General features: G+C 40.4%; 1 long non-coding RNA gene across 4 annotated transcripts; it reads right to left on the reverse strand.

Moving 5' to 3' along the window:
* Nucleotides 1-2,475: 2,475 nt before the first annotated feature.
* On the reverse strand, nucleotides 2,476-17,410 carry LOC135295605 (uncharacterized). Of its 4 annotated transcripts, none has more exons than XR_010357738.1 (4): nucleotides 17,244-17,410; nucleotides 13,446-14,347; nucleotides 10,318-10,455; nucleotides 2,476-2,569 (listed from the first exon to the last, which is right to left on the reverse strand). It is a non-coding gene; the product is annotated as an uncharacterized LOC135295605 (long non-coding RNA). The 4 variants fall into 4 exon arrangements; XR_010357744.1 differs by lacking the exon at nucleotides 2,476-2,569 and adding an exon at nucleotides 8,266-9,193; XR_010357731.1 differs by lacking the exon at nucleotides 2,476-2,569 and having other exon boundaries at nucleotides 10,126-10,455.
* Nucleotides 17,411-17,890: the final 480 nt, after the last annotated feature.

Genomic DNA, 17,890 nt, shown 5'->3' on the forward strand with positions numbered 1-17,890 from the left:
CTTTTTAAAGTTCAAAAGAATAGGAACCCAAAAACCGCAGAGTAAAAGATGAAGCATTAAATTCTCATTGTGGTGTACACTAGAGTCATTTGGATGATTAGACAAAAAATGAATTTTCAAGCTACTGTCCTGTTCTTTACATTTTAGCATTAGCTTTGGGATAATGCATTTCAGAAGCAGACAATATCCACTCAGTTAGAAAGAGATTACCTTAAGTCTTCTTTATGAAAAAAGAGGGAAAAGCAGGAACCTTAAGCTCACAGCTATGTCTGTTTTAACTGTGCTGACCCCATTTGTGTTCCACTGCGTTGGCGCCGAGAGCTTTGCTCTGATTTGAAAGATCAAGGATTGGAGGAGCTATTCCTTACAGACTGTGTTCTTATTTCTGGGTATTTGGTCATAGTACTCTAAATGTTCATCAAATAGACCTGGGTTTCCAGGTCTATTTCCATTCTTTTGAAAAGAAAGAGTTGTCCTCTTTCAATCCATAAGGCTAAAAAAATCAAGTCAAAGTACAAAAGTTACAATTCCCAGTGTGTCTACTCTATCCTTATTTGTTCCATTTTTGAGTGACTGAGCATTTGATTCAGCTCAGGCAGCCACCACTCCCATTTCCTGAGCCTCAGCCAGGTCTCTCAGGCCCATTCACAATTCCAGCACTAACTTTCCATAATTATTTTATTTCCTTAATCTTCCCAATGGCTGGTTCAGCCCCAGGTGGGCCTCATTCCTCTCCAAGTTCAATAAGACAGTCTCTTACTCCCTCTGCTCTCCTGTCTCCTCCAATTTAGATTTTTGTTGGCAGCCTTACAGTATCTCCTGTCCTCTCTCTTATGCACACACAAACACACATATGCACGCACACACAATAGATGGGAAATGCCATTTGGAGAAAAACAATGGCAAGCTGCAATTTTCCACACCTCAAAAAGAAGCAAAAACTGGGGGGAAAATATAAAAAAGGACTATGACAGAGAAAAGAGGACCAAAAAACTCTAAATAAAGGGGTAAAGGGGAGGGAGGAAAAAAGAGTTTGAATATAACAGTAGAAAAACAGTGGGAAAATATTACTTATATATATAGGGGTAAGGGGGAAAATAGTGAGTTATTGTAGTGATTAGAAGATAGGAGAAGATATAAAAAATAGAAAAAACTTAAGCCCCAAATAACCTAAAGCTCAATGTGGCTTTTCAATTTCTACCTTCTGTCCAAAATGTCTATCTCTAGAAGTGTTGAAAAAGATGCAAAAACTCCAGCCAGTTTCATTTTATTGTCTCAGTCTTAGCTTACCACACAGTATTTCTGAAGCTGAAAATGTTAAATGCTTGAGCCCTCCCTCAGCTTTTTCCACATGTTAACCTGGAGTGCAGTACAAGTTATTATGCAAGTGTAATGCTGCATGCTACACCCAGGTGTAGCATCTGACTGCAGTCTTCAGAGACCAAGTCTGTTTGCTGCAGCTTAATAAACCATTTAAATACATGGCTGATTTAAAGCAATGGCTGAGTCTAACCTGAGGAAGCCGGGTGTGCCTCCCAGCCCCTGCAGCCATGTGTGTGTGTCTGTGTGTGTCTGTGTGTCTGTGTGTGCCCCAGCTGCACCCTGGCTTCTTGCTCACTCCCTTGCAGCATTCGCCCCCACACTCCAGTTTCCGGGCCAGGCAGGTCCCCCCCGGATGATCAAGGACTTGGTTATGGAGCACACCCCACCACTTCCACAGAGCCTCTGGGAGTCATCGAGTGTTATGTTTGCAGCAGCCTGAAGCACAGCTTTGACTCAGGGTAATTATCTCGTGAGCTGAGCCTTGTACGAATACTGTCCACTAATAGTTTTGCTGTGAAAGAGCATATCTTTTCTCACTCTCAAAAGCAGAAATAAGTTCAGTTCATTTTTTAAAGAAATTGCTTTAACAGCTTGTGCCATATTTGGGAAAAGGAATATAAGCACACACTGGGGCCAATCTGGTAACAAAGGACACACATTGGTTTGGTAAAAGCAACCAGAGCACTCACATGGCCACATCGCCATGCACTGCACTGAAAGTGTGCTCATAGGTGTCAGTAGTTCATGAGTGGCCATCTGTATTTTGTCAACAATAGCAATTCACTTTTTAATGAATGTTTAAAGTCTCAATTCCCACAGGAGTAGCAGCTACAGAGAGCATCAGCTATTGCTGAAAGAACAGGGATTCTAGGAATAAACAGAATATTGTGGAATGGCAAATAGGAACCAGTGACCTCATTATTCTGGAAAATGTCTCTTTTTGAACCACAAGGAACTCTGACAATTGAAAAGGTTTAGTCATGAACAGTGGAGTTTTGCAGAGATAGAGTGAAAGCAAAATTGAGCCTCCTGTGTACTTATGGCAGTTCTTTATTATGTGCCATATATTATCATGTTGTGTTGTGTTTTTCTTTATCGTTGTTGCATCTTTATTAGAGGTGGGCCAGAAATAAAACCCAGATGCAAACATACCTGCACTTCCAAGGCACTTGGCTTAAGTTAAGAGCGCAGCAGCTGAAAGCTATCCTCAGCGTGTATTCTTCTAGAACATTTATATTCCTCTTCTCTTAAAATAAAAAACAAGGAAAACATCTAAAATAGCAAATAAAATGTTGCTGCCATAAAATAATTATGTATAATCTTGTTTGCTACATATAAAATAATCTGACCATACAGGTATGGGTAATGATTCTGACTTTAAAGAGGAGAGCAATTTTGCTCTCTAGTAGGCAGAATACAAAGAATGCAGGACACATTCTTGTCCTTAAATCTAGGGATTTCCTTTGTTTAGGCTTATTAGGTGAATTACAGACTGGTGTCTTACAGTCAGACAGCGAGGTCTGCACTGGATTATTGAGTTGTAGGACACAAAATCTTATAAAGAAAGAGATGTCATTATTCCAACGACAATCGAGGAGAAAAATGTCCACTGCTGACAGGCCCACTTACTCACAAGTCCATTGGTGTCAACATGCATAGTAGTAGAGACAGACTAGGTTAGGAAAGAGTTTAGTACATCTGGTTAAAAGGGAAGTGTGAGAGCTAAAGGGGAGCAAAATACTGTATGTCAATATTTGCCCTACTGAGGAACAGCAGACACGTATTGGAACTGAAGGATACCGTATATAAAGAAGTAAGTAACCACATGCAGTACATCAGCCGTGCCTCAGCTGTAAAACATTATTTGAAGTTATAATAGTTGCACAGCTGTGGGAAGGTGAGGGTCATCTATTTTACATACATATTCAAATTAAGAATGCAGGGCTGCTGGCACAGAGCATCAGCAATGATACGGCCTCAAAGGTAGGAATGTACAGAAAGACAGACAAAAATCTCTTTTTGTTTTCTCTTTTGGAGGTGGATGTGAACCTTTTCACTACTCTCTTCATTGTGCCTCATGGTTAAGCCTGAAGGTGGAAAATTATGATTATCCTGAACAATAGAAGTACAGATATACAGAAAATTCAAGAATTCAAATTAAAAAGAAAAAAAGAAAGAAAAAACAATACATACAAAAGGCCTGATTTTCACCTAAATTAAGTGGTGTCTAAATGCCTTAACTGCTTTCTTTCTCAGTATTCAATCGTGTTTCTTGAATCCCACATCTGGTCATGGATGCCCTGACTAGACTTTCCTTATGTTCCATCTGGATCAAGAAACTAGATGTTTTCCACATATGCATATGCCTGCACAGCAATGCACAGGTCATATGTACCTCAACTAGCTCTTAATGAAAAAGTCTGGGTACCAGAAGCTCCTAATTTATTGCTTCTCACTATTTATCTTCTTTTGATTTGTCTTCACAATCTTCCGCTATGACAAAGAAAAACAGAATTGCTGAGGTTGGAAGGGGCAAGAACATCAGAACATCATCTACTATGAACCCCTGCTCAAAGCAAGCTCAGCTAGAGCAGGTTGCTCAGAATCATGTTCAGCTGCAATTTTGAATATCTCCAGGTACAGAGACTCCACAAACTTTCCAAGCATCCTGTCCTAGTGTTTGACTACTCTGACCACAGTGAAAGGGTTTTTTCTTATGTTTAAATGTAATTTCTTCTGTTTGAATGTTATGATTTTCTCCTGTGCTGCTGGGGCTCAGGCTGTGCCAGCTCATGGTCTGCTTTAGGCAAAGCTCCCACCTCTGGCTCTGCCCTTCTCTTCATACAACTGGAGTTCAGGCTCTTGCAGCTACAATGTCTTGGACAAGATCTCATAAAACTTCTTTCCTTGTCTCTGCTGCAATGCAGTCTGTAGCCCTCCTGCAGCTCTTTTACTTGGTGACACAGATCCTCAGTTAGTGCACACTTCCTGCAGCTAAGGACACCATCTTCTCCAGCCCCAGCACCATGTCATGCCAGGCAAGCAGATAAACACCACACAGCTGCTGAGTCACCCAGCCCCACAGCAGGATGGGGAGTGAATTCGGAGAAAAATCGTGGGTTGAGATAAAAACAGTAATTGGACAGGGAAGGAAGGAAGGAAGGAAGGAAGGAAGGAAGGAAGGAAGGAAGGAAGGAAGGAAGGAAGGAAGGAAGGAAGGAAGGAAGGAAGGAAGGAAGGAAGGAAGGAAGGAAGGAAGGAAGGAAGGAAGGAAGGAAGGAAGGAAGGAAGGAAGGAAGGAAGGAAGGAAGGAAGGAAGGAAGGAAGGAAGGAAGGAAGGAAGGAAGGAAGGAAGGAAGGAAGGAAGGAAGGAAGGAAGGAAGGAAGGAAGGAAGGAAGGAAGGAAGGAAGGAAATTAAAAATCAATAACAGTAATAAGAATAATTAAAAGAATAACTAGAATACACAAACAAGTGATGTACTTGTTTACCATCTGCCAACCAATGTCCAGCCAGTTTCTAAGCAGTCGTCCCCAGCCTGTTTTCTCCATAGTTTATGTGCTGTGCATGCCCATATAGTATGGAATGTCCCTTTGGTTAGCTGGGTTCACCTGTCTTAACTGTGTTCCCCCTCAATTTACTGTGTCCCCCAGCCTAGTCACTGGTGGGCTTGGGTGGGGTGAGCACCTGAGAAGTCCTTGACTTCGTGTAAACACTGCTTACCAACAACTGAAACTTTGGTGTGTCATCAACATTATTCTCATACTAAACCCAAAGCACATCACTGTACCAGCCACTAGGAAGAAAATTAGCTTTATCCCAGCTGAAACCATGATGCCTCAGTGAGGCATCTCTGCACCCATGAACCTGCAAAGCTCCATCCACCCTTGGGAATTCAGGTGAAGTTAAGGACAGAGGAAGATGCTATAGTGGTTCTGCCCTATGAGAGGTCAGCACCACTGATGAGTAAGTACACCACCCTCCATAGCTCATGGTCCCTTTCTGTGCTCCCTTCTGCTCAAACTGACACAGACTGCTGCATCTTCTGGTTGCGCCTGTTAGCTGCACTCTGTTATACATCTGTGTCACACAGGTATGCTTGAATCTCCTGTGGGACATAATGCAGCTGGTTCTCTTAGTACAAGACTGGCAAGACAAGTATTCCTAAAAATACATGAGGTCTTCAACAGTGCCAACAGAAGCACTTGGGAAATAATTCTTCTCACTGAGACTTGACATTATTTGATGCATGTTGGTTCTAATGCAGTTCTAATCATGCATAAGAAGCAGACATTGTTATCCTCTATTTTTACTCTTTTGAATCTGCTCATACCATTGGAAATAGTTTAGAGACATCATTTTATCTTCAGGAATTGGGTACTACCTATTCATGTACTCTGGGCAGTTCATTGTCTTCCTTCTGATTTTAGGTGCTTCCTTGGTCAGCTAGTCAACTATTCCAGATGCTGGTTTGAAGCAGTAATGGGAATCTAGACACCTCACATAGGGACAAGTTAGTCCCTGCAAATCTGAAGAAAAGTAGTTAAAGGTAGTTATAATTATAACCTACTGAAATTTCTGGAATTTAGAGCCAAAAAGATTGATGGTCTTATATGCTGTAGCAATGGCATAAATTCAGGCCCTCAAATCTCCAAAGACTAGGAATTTAGATGCACAATACATCTGCTCAATGCATGAATGAATGCAAAATTGGTTGTGATGTCAAACTATTATGTTGGATGCACAACTGTTCCCCACTCTCCACAAACATAATTCTATTTCCTATTCTAGCAAAGATAATGAATCAGCAACTGTAGCTGCTGAGAAGGATTTAAGACCTTTGAGAAAAAAATTCTATTTTTAGTTATGGAAAAGTGAGAAAAGTAAATTAAACACCACCATCATGTAATAACCTGCAGTCAACAAGGAAGGAAGATAAACTGTTGACATCAGAAATTGAGTCTTCCTTCTGTATTGGAAATTGTGAGACTTTCGAAAATAGATCTACCCGAAATAAATTATGTAAATAAATATGTAATAAATTACATTAATTGAGTTGCTTTACTTCCATCTGGTAAAAGATGTCAAAGTATGTACATGTAGAATTTAACATGCAAATGAACATTCTTTCCCATTAAGGCTAACAATATGGAATAGAATGTATGTATCTGTTCAAATCCTCTTTACTTTCCAAAACTGCCTACTGAGAATGAACCATGATCTCTGCAAGACTCCAAATAATGCCCAGATACACTTGGGGAGACCAGTAATTGTCTCAGGATAAAAATTTGCAGGGGCCTTTTCCAGCTGTTTGGCAGTAGACACAACATATTCAGGTATTCATAACATACTACAGAATACCATTTTTTAGTATAGACATCCTTAAAAACTGCACAATCGAATATAATTTTTGCGCTTTAAAATATTTTTTTTAATGTGAATTCATTAATAATCACCCTGTAACACACACATCATCCAGACTGTTCTGCCTCTGGCAGGACACTGTGGCCCTCACAGGGACACAGAAGAAGCTAAGTTAGAACACAGGAAATTTTGACTTTGTGTAGGAAAAAAAAAATGTTAAGAGTGGTTGGCCAGAGAGTCAGTAAAGAGTCCTTCCTTGGGGATACACCAAAGGTGATTGCACCAGGCCTTGAGCAGCCTGCTTTAACTGAAAGGAGATTGGACTACTCAATCTCCAGAGGTTCCTTCCAACCTGCACAATGGCTGCTTATGGCTGCTTAGATGGAGTCTAATGAGCAGAAAAGGAAGAGCTGGTGAGAGAACTTAAAGCTGGTCCAATTAACTCACAAAATAAAAGTGAGTCTTGAAATGGATTCATATCTCATTGGTAACTAGCATGTATTAAAGGATATTTGTATATCTTACTGGATTGCTTAGGTAGTATTTTTTCTTTGTTCAGCTGCAGGAATTTGACTCCTGTAACCTCTATTTCTAGTAACCTCTAAATTTCTCAGTAAATCTTAAGAGATGGGAGGTTTTCAAGGCTGTCACCAATAACCTATCACTGATGTATATAAAGTTTCTGGATTCAGCAAGTTAAGTGAAAGATATATTTATGTACAGACATACCTGGAAACAGCAGAAAAGAATATCCAAGGACACAGGGAAGTCTAACCCTAGTCAAAATCAAATGGACCTAGAATCCCTAATCTAATGCAAAGCTGAGTGACTGCCTTAAGACCATTAAAACAAATAAGACAGAGTGTTAGAGGAAGCAGTCACAAGAGTGTAACTTCCAAAGAAATGTGAAACATCAACCTGAGTGCTGAAAGCAAGTAAGTTACAATCACTATCTGTCTCTACTGTTTTTAAGGAATGGAATTGTGTGCATATCCTTTAAAAATGAGCACAACTGTACCCAGTTCTGTTGTACCTGACTTGTACTACACCTGTAATTAAAACAAACATGCAGAGCACAAACAGCGAAAACCAGAATGAAAGCAATAAGATGTGGAATACAATTGCCAAACACATGTTTTTGCAGTTTTTCTAAACCCTGAAGATACCTAGTGAGCTCACTATCTGTCACTCCAGAAAAACACAGCTTCAGCTTATGTGTGAAGAGAGAATCTGGCATCCCAGGTAGCATGTTTTGTCTGAAATAGTGCCCACCATCTATATTTAGGCAAGTGAATTGAAGACAAGTTTTTCAGACTGAACATAAAACTTGTCTAATTGTGTCTCACTTGTCACTGCAGAACTTAGAGCTGGCTGTTCTGCCATCCATTGTTATATTTCTCTTCTTACCCCCTTCACCCCTCATGCTATGGTGAGATGAAGTAAGGGCTTTTCAAAGAGAAAAGTAAAAGAAAGCCTTGTTTCAGACTGAAGGAAATAACCAGGTAATTCAGGCAACTCAGACAATCCAAAGATTTTTATTTCCAAGCCAAACGCTTTTGGCTATAGAAGTGATCTCAGACCCTGCTATCTTTTCTTTGGATATTAAATAATAGTATTCTTTGTTTAAAAAAAATATCTATTGAAGCACTGAAAGGAAAGGACTATCCATGTCTTCTGTGACTAAAGCATTCAACTTTTCTAAAACCACAGGGAAAATCTTGCTTCAGATAACATTTAAGTCTTTATTTACAAAAAAATTCCCTCAGTAGCCTGAGGGCTAGACCATGCACATTTGATATGATACAGACAGGAGACTGTACTGGAATTGTTTCAGACAAATTTCATTGAAGGAAAAAGGTGTGAAATAGCTTCTGTATGAAGAAGGTTGAGCAGATCAGGACTGTTCTGGTTGGAGAAGCAGTAATATGGGCCTAATAAAACACTGAATGGCAACAAGAAGGTGAATAGAAATTAACAGCTCATGGAGTCTTCCAAGACTACAGATTATCAAATAAAGCAACAATTTGCAAGCCCAAAGTAGAGATCCTTCAATCAAGACACTTCATACAAGGTTTTCACAAGCACAAGGATTCACACAAGCACTATGAATCATTTTTACATGATGTTGCAGATGCTATAATTTTATATTGTGTGTAAAGAGGCTAGAAATATTAATGGGGAGAAAAAAATCAAGGACCATTAATTACAGAGATATCACATGACTGACTCAAATTTGCACAGGTACAGAAAATTTCAGTACATGTTTGGCAGACACACACCACTGACTATTGTGAGACAGGCTGCAAGGCTGGAGAGACATTTGGGCTGCCTGATCCGGCTATCCCTATATTCTTAAATCCCTCATCTGAATGAAGAAAAGCTGTGTTTTGCAATGAAGCTGCTTCCAGAGAGTACAAAGCTAATATATAGCTTTGTGTTTGAGCAGAAACACCACCCTGCAGCTCCAAAACTCCTTCTGAAACTTGCTCATCTATTTCCAGCATTATCTGATGAAAAGAACAATAAGAAAAGAACACTTTGTTTAAAAAACTTCCAACCAGCTCCTCTGTTAACCAAACCAAAACTCCACACTTTTCTGAGGCTTCCCTTCCAGAACCACAAAAGACATTGGCATGTTCCATAGACTCAGGCACCAGTAAAATCCAATATGTATTTAAAGAAGACTGATTGCCTGTCCTTACTGCAATGATTCTAAGGCCCAGTGCTCCACAGGGGAGAGATACAAGACAGCCAGGAAAGACATTGTGAAAACAGACAGTGAGCATATAAATCACTAGTGCAGCTCAGACATGGAAGCTGGAAAGATGACTCCTATTTGGAAGATAAACTACACTGATCATGCTAAAGCAGAGCAAGAAAATCTTTTGATATAGGCAAAATGCAGAAATCTGTGGGGACAGGAAAGGAATCAACCTTCTTCCCCCAGTGAAAACATTGGCTTTATTGAGGCAGAAACTGGAAAGGATTATTTTTTCCTTGTGCTGAAATACCTCCAGACCATAGCTGGGAGGAGGATTGGGGCACTCGCCTACAATGATTCAATCTAATACGGAAAAAAATATATGTTCTTATGATATTTTCTAACACCAAAGTATTTGTCTGCTTTAATAAGCCCAAAGAACCTAGGTGTCTGGTGATTTCTTGTCATAAATCAGGACCTCATTAGAAGAAAAAAGTATTAAAAGAAGGCAAAGATTTTGGCAGGAGTCTTGAGAAAACAATTGAAAAGCATTTTTGAAGTTTCAGTCATTTTGGTGCAATACTGCAAAGGCCACAGCTCCGAGCAGTAGTAGTTCCAAAGTCAACTTAGTCTGTCAACTAAGTACCTTAAAGCTCCTGAATTTACTGAATTTTAGAGCACCGATTCTACTTTCTGCCTGTGACTGGATATTGCCTGCTTAGAACAGCGTGCAAAGCTGTGGTTGTGGGAGGGAGCTGAAGAAAGTCATGCTACCTGACCAACAGGAAATTCAAAGTGCATCAATTCTGAGTCCAAAGAGCTGTTGAAAAGTAAGATAAGGTTCAGAAGGGGATTACTGTGTCCTAAATGTGATATTTTTATTGAGAGGGCAATGCTTAAATTACATTTTTATGAGCCAGAGTGGCATACCATCACTTTTTCATTTTACTGGGAAGCTTGCTGGGACTTCTCTGGTTCACAGCTGCAGAACGGATTAATTTTATCCTCTTCTGAATGAGACCTTGCATCCCAGTGTAACTTCTAACTTGGAAGCAGCATACGGGGATACTACAAGAGCAAAATTATTATATCATGAGACAGAGCAAAGGACAAACAGGAATAAAAATTAATAAAACACTAAGACTTGATTCAGCAAAACACTCATGCACAAGTTAGCCTTAAGCATCCCTGGTTAGCGAAGCACTAAAGCATGTTCTTGGGCTTAATAGAAGTTAATGCGATTTACACAAGTCCTGAAGGTAATCATATGTTTCACTGCTTCATTAAATCAGAATACAAGTATGAAAAGGCAAGGGTTATCCTCAGGGAATTCCACTGAAATACAGGGTGATACAAAACTATAAATCATGTTAAGGTGTTTGTTATTAAAATTCAAACACAAAAATATGTTAAAGAAAGTGCAGGTTGCATAAGAGCTGAGCCTCAGAATAGCACTTTGTTTAACAAGATATCTGAGACATGGGACCTGTTTCAGTATAAAATCAGAAGTAACTACAGTAAAGCCACGGCTGATGCAGCTGAGATCAATATTAAACCCCAGAGAAGGGAAATTTTCTAAAAGTTTAGGGGGAGGGGAAGAAAAATGGAGAACAGGTCCCCAGAGAATGTGATAAATGGTGATGGGTTAGGCAATATAGTTCTGCTTCCAAAAGCCAGGCTTAATCCTCACTCAGGAGTAGACATTGTGCCACATATTTAATCTATCCCTTAGAGAGAGTCAAAAGGATCAAAAGCATCACACAGATACTTAAAGGGAAAGGTCATATTCCCATTGAGGACTAATGACTATATCCGCTCCTGCGAGCACAGGGATTTCTGGTGAGGGAACTAAAACTGCACTGTTTCCAGTGTTAACTCTGGCTGTAGGGTGTCTGCTGCCACAACAGCTTCTTGAACCCTTCCCCTTTACTCCAAACCCTCATGCTGTGAACTTGCAGCTCCCAGTGTTTCTCCTACAGCTTTTCCATATCTTTCAGCAAAGGGATTTCTTTAACAAAACTAAGCTCTGTGATCAGATCACCCGAAGCCACTGCAACGTCTCAAAACTACCAAAGCCTTTGTGGTTACAGAGGAATTGTAGAGAGCAGCTATAATTTAAGAGCAGGGATTTTTTTTTCCCCTGTAGTGGTTCAATGTGTGTTGTGTGCACACATGTGCTTCAGCACAGATGGAGATTCAAATGAATATCAGACCCTTTGGTGTGAGTTCAAATTTCCTGAAGGTGTTGGAATGTCTGTAAAACATCAGATGCCCTTTTGGTTGGATTTTTTTTATAAATACATTTCAATTCTCTGCTGATTTGACATTTCTCTTTATTTAGGAAAATCAGCAAAAAAATGACAACATATTGAAAAAAGTTATTATGGACAAAAAAGAACACGGAAAGAGAAGGAGGCTTGGATGTCCCTGACATCCAACCTGCCTTTCTTATACAAAGCCACCTACGATTCTTCTACAACCACAAACAAGCCAGGTTTTCTTTGTGCTCTGTCCAGAAAGGAAGTTCAAAATATGTACATCTACTCCAAAGCTATCAATCTTTTTTATAAGATTATTGGGAAGAGTAGAGAACCATTGTCATATTTCTTAAAATTAATTTTCCCCAAAGCTTCAGGAATCTTTTAAGTGGGGTTTAATATACTCTTTCTTTTTTTGTCTCCTAACACATTTACCTCCTAAACAATAGTTACTTTATGACTGTTTTACTTTTTTACTGCTTATATCCATTTCTCTGTTTCTTCTGGGGAAAAAAAAAAAAGGCAAAAACTTTAGACCCCTGCATTGCTGGCTTTATTTTGAGCTTGCTACTATCAACCCAGACCCATATGGCTGGAGAGGCAGTGTTTCCACAAAGGCTGAAGGATATATTGCATGAAAGTTTCTAAATGGTCAGTAAGACCAAGAAAACAACAATCACTAAACCTTTCAATTCTCAAAAATGGTTTCAATTGCATATTGAAAGTAACATAAGGCAAAACAGCAACAAAAATCAGAGTCAGGCCCCTAAACAAATGTCATCACTGCTTAGACTTCAGTGAGGGTGTTAATTATTATCACAAAGTGAGGAAACCACAGAATTGTTGGACCAAACACACGTTTCATGTGGAGAAAGTAGTACAAACAAACCAAAAACATACATCATTTTTCATGGAGTACAGAGAAGATGCATCTGTTTATTCAACAAGCCTTAGGGATCCTCCTCCTGTACAAACTATCTAACCTAGTACAGTACAACTTGCATCCCAAGGCTGTTACACTCTTCCATATGCTTGTAATTTATTAACTATCTCAGCTATGAGACTACAACTGGAATAATTCTGAGTGTCATTAAAAGGGAACTTCTTGTATCAAATCTACATATACTGTACTATGATACCACGACCAGAGAACCAACCTTCTCCCATACATTGACATTTGCAGTTCTTTAAGATGAGATTTAAATTAACTTAATAAATGCAATTATTCTATGGTCTAGGACATGGAATATATAAAAGGTGTGTATTCATCATGCTGTATATGGATAAACCATGCACATGGTGAAAAAATGTACCTCTCACTGCAATGCAGCATAGGAAGCAGTGATGCATGTAGTTCAAAAGTTATCCCAGAGAATGACAAACAGCAGGTGCTTCACACTAAGGTGGCAGAAAGGCCAGAGCAAGTAATTTTTGGATATTCTGTCTAGAAGGTGTCCTTCCCCCCTTTACTATCAAGATGATTTGTTACCTAGAGCTGAATAAAAAATAACACATCCCAGTATGTATACAATACAGGAACATCATCTAGCCATGCCATAAAGATTTTGTTATTTATGAACCAATCTAGGAATAAATTTACTTAGAATGTTGAGAAAAAAAAAAATAGAGACTAGGCAGTTAACTGACCTGTACTCTCAGAATCAAGAAGGACAGATCCTTTCCTGGTATTCACAATGAGGAATTTTTAGAACATCTCCTTCTTATAGACATATGTCATATATGATAGATAAGCTAAACTGACACGATTATGCCTCTATTGCCCTCCATTGCCACATTTACCTGAATCATAGCCACACTGGATGACCTTATTTTTAGGCTGATAACCATCAACTTTGTATAGGTTTGCACAACGGCTGAACACTGGTTTCAGCAGGTGAAATCTAGGTTGAGAGAAGGCAAGAGAAAATCTACAAGTCATGTACAAAGGTAATAGAACAAATTTCACCAATCAAAACTTCAACCTTATTGAACCCCTAGAAATTCCCAGAATCATAGAACTGGTGTATTAAATACAGCTAAATTGCTTTAGGTGAGCTTTTAACTTAGGTCATTCACCATCAGAAATTTGAGCTAACTTACTTAGTTTTACTTAAGCTGGGTTTAACATGGTCTACTTTTTCAAATGACCCATAACAATTATATTCCTATATTTTCTAACTGATGTGCAAATCAATTTTTTTAAATATCTTTTAGAAATCTGCAAGCAAAGACAGTCCTGCACAAACCACACCTTTACTTGAATTTACTGCCATCATTTTAAAAAGTTTATTTAAAAGAATATAACCCAACTATGTGATTTTCTATGTTCATTCTGCCAGAGAAAATACTAATTTTCCAGAATGGCATATTTCATTTGCTACCAAAGAGGACTGACTGTAACATAAAGCGGGTGGCTCCTTTAGAAGAAAGAGAAACAATTTGACATGGTAGGTCTGGTATCCTTCTGCAATATCAAATGAGGCCCTACATTTTCAAAATGATGCATGGGAACTTAACCACGTGGTGCCCATTAAAGTCCATGCCAGCTCTCATGGTTTATGAGGTCACCAGAAGTCCTTGATGGAATTACACCCCTGTCCTGCACGGCGTATTCTCTTGTATCACAGATTCTGAATCAAAGCCTATAAGGTTGACAAAAATGTCTGCAGTCAGTTTGCTCAGGTTTGGATCACGTATTTCCACTGGAAAGAGAGAAACAAGAGAGAAATAAATTACTGAACAATTGTTAGTGTAACAGCATGGCATGGATCTTACGTTGAGACGGATTCCTGTATGGTAAGGGGGAAATAATGTCTTCCTGTAGTTGTGCTCAAGGCATCTGAATGAAAAGAGAAACACTGGGGAATATTCCTCTGAAAAACAAAAGGACATCCTGTGAGAGTGTGTAATTCTTTGAGCATTCCTAACAGCTATCAGACAACATATGAGACACAGTATACTTGAAGAATAAATACTCTGGGCTCTTTGTGCATCATGTGCATTTTTATAATTTGCTGTTCTGGTGCACATACGTCAGTTTTGTATTTATTGGACCGAGCCTTTTAAAAATCTATCATAATAAGTTGCTATTATGACTATTCAATGTCCGAAAGTGAAACCTGGCACTCAATTTGCACAAAGACTTTGCACATTGTTGTGTTTTAAAACACTCAGTAGTTAATAAAAGACTGTGGTCTATTGGTATATTGGTTTTCATATTCTCTCCACTGGAATATGATCTTGCTTTAGCAATAAACTGATATGTTGATTGAATACTTTCCAATTCTCTAGGTTTCTAAGAGTGTTCCTGGGGTTGTATCATGTAGCAGCACAGTGACTGAGTTAGAAGAATCCTTCTTGGAAAATGAAAAGCCATGGTATCACTGGAGTCTCCTGAATCTCTTATGTAAGGTAGAATAATTTTATTCAAAAAGTAGATGTTTGGCATGTCAAGCCACATGATGATATTCATTATTAAATCATGGACCAGGAATTTGCACACTTGTCAAACACAGTCTGGATTCCATCAGATTACAAAGTGTCCTACTGTCCTAAGGTAGTCAACAATTTAGGGAGCAATTTGTACGCATTAACACATGCATACATTGCAAACAAAGGTCTGGAAAGAAGAAGACATGCTTCTTGAAGGAGATTTGCACAGACCAAAGAAATAATATCTCTGAGACAAGCAGTAAATTAGGAAGCCTAACACCAGTGCCATAAGGATTATCACCAGGTGTTTCCAGGGATGCATGGTGTCTGTGGTTTACTTAGGCTTCTGTTACCCAGGGCTATGAATGGGGTAATCTGGCTAGCCAAAAACTGAAACAGTGCAGCACTTATTTTACAGCAACCGACAAGATCAGATCAGACAGGGAGAGAAAAAAAGCTGACACTTCATACAGCACCTCTCCAAACTAGGGAATACAGATGATACAAATACAGCTCTACTGTTTCTGGATTCAGGTGACTTCACACTTACTGCCCTGTCTGTCTGCGAGCTGCAGAGGTCACCCACTGGATAAGTGTGAATTAACCATAAAGGGAATGCAGCGCTGTATCAAATGAATTTCTGTAGCAGCTGGGGAGGCTGTGGCAAAATTTCAGAGGTTTTGAAGGGCTGATCCCAGTGGTACAACGGCTTTTGATTTTCCAAGAATGGCCAATCCCAGTGGTACCATGGCTTTTCATTTTCCAAGAAAGATTCTTTTAATGCACTCTGGAGTATACTTTCTTCTGTCTTTTGTTTTAGTTTCTGTTGTTACTATTCTTTGAAAAGAAAGAAAAGTCAGGCAAGTTCAGAGTGGGGCAAATTTTTCATTCCAGAGGATTGGATCAGCCAGTAAAGGACAAAGTTTACAGCAGGAATCCTGTGAAAGAAGCATTGTGTACTTATGTTCACATGCAAACCTTGTGATATAGCCTGTAATATTTTACCTTTTGAAGCCAGGCTGCCTTTCTTGCCTTTGCTCAAATGGCAGTACACACACAGCTGGCCTGGGCTATTCTCCCCTCCCTTCATCTCTTCACCCCTCTGTATATCAAGCACCAGCCAAATTTTACTGATAAAGCCAACAATAAGCAGAAGGAAAAATATGCATTCTTCATGCTGTACATCTGAGCAGGCTAATAAAAAGTCACAGGCAACAACTTTAAAAGGGGGAAAGGAAAGGGCTGGTGCTGTGGGTGGAAGTGGAAAAGAAAGGAGGCTGGAGTGGTGGGCTGTGGAGGGGGGACATGTCAGTCCTTGAGCTGGGGACATTGCCAGTCCCCTACACAGTGTGAGCTGCACCACCTCAAAAGTGCGCTGTTATTTCTGCAAAAATTTTACTTCCATCTGAGGGCATTTTGGGTGAGCTGAGATCAAAGGCATTTGAATTAGTTTCATATACAGCTTAACTCAGGTAGATATTTTACATGGATAAACACTTTGCCAGCAGCAAAGTAATATTAATTAAAAATTTGCAATCTCTCACCTTACACCTATATTTCAATGCCCTATTTCTGAAGAAGTATCCACAATCCTGATACGAAGGTTGCATAATTACATAGCCTAGGCTTTTAATTAGCTTTTGGTAATATATTAAAATATGTATTATAGAATTGACTGGGTTAGAAGGGATCTTAAAGATCATCTAGTCCCAAGCCTCCTGCCATGGACAGGGATACATTTCATTAAACCAGGAATCTCAGAGCTCCATCCAAACTGGCCTTGAACACCTTCAGGGATGGGACATTTTCAACTTCTCCAACCAGTGGAGAAGTGCCTCATTCCAGTGCCTCACCACCCTCACTTCTTTCCTAGTATCTAATCTAAACCAACTCTCTTTCAGTTTAAAGGTTTCCTTGTCCAGTCACTACACACTCTTGGAAAAAGCCCCTCTCCATCTTTCGTATAGTCTCTCTGCAAGTACTGGAAGGCTGAAGTTAGATTTCCCCAAAAGCTCCTCTTCTCCAGGCTGAGCAATCCCAATTCTCTCGGCCTTTCCTCACAGGAGAGGTGCCTCTAATCAACTTGGTGGCCTTGCTTTGGAGGTCAATGTCCATCTTGTGCTAGGGACCCCAGAGCTGGATTCAGTACTTCAGAGGAGACCCTACCTTGAGTATAGATGTTGACAGATTGAGAATTCCTAATTAATAATTCTATGCTGCTGGAACTGTCATTTAAGCTAAAGCTGTGAGCTCCTCTGCCCTTGCCCTCCACAGGGGCCGTGACAGTGACACCCGGGCTCTGACCACGGCGCGCTCTCCTGCACCGAGCTCCTCTCTTCCTCCCCGTCACCCACAACCGGCTGGGGCGGTACAGCCTCCTGCAGCCCCTCGGCAAGTGCACAGCCCGGAGCCGGGAAGCAGCACTCCGGCATTCCCGAGGCGGCCGGGCCCATTCCCGGCCGCTGCGGCCCGGCCGGGCACGGCGCAGCCGCCAGGGGCCGCCCGAGCGCGGGCCGCCCGCGTGCCGCGCCGGGATCGCGGGCCGGGGCAAATCTGGGAAGCGTTGGGGAATGTCAGCGGGGAGAGCGCTGGCGGCCATCGGCATGGGAGCGACCGCGGGGTGAAGCCCTGTGATCGGCCGGCACGTTTCTGGCTAGGCAGAGACTCAGGGAAAGCCTGCGACGCTGATTGAAACAGCCCCTGCTCTGCAAAGCCCTTAGGTCGCAAACAGACAGGAATTCTAAAGGAATATGGCTTTGTAATTCACAAGTGAAGGAAAAGTAGCATGCAAAAGCACCTTTTTCCTGCTGCCA

This window comes from Passer domesticus, chromosome 1 (assembly GCF_036417665.1).
Source record: "Passer domesticus isolate bPasDom1 chromosome 1, bPasDom1.hap1, whole genome shotgun sequence".
Lineage (NCBI taxonomy): Eukaryota > Metazoa > Chordata > Aves > Passeriformes > Passeridae > Passer > Passer domesticus.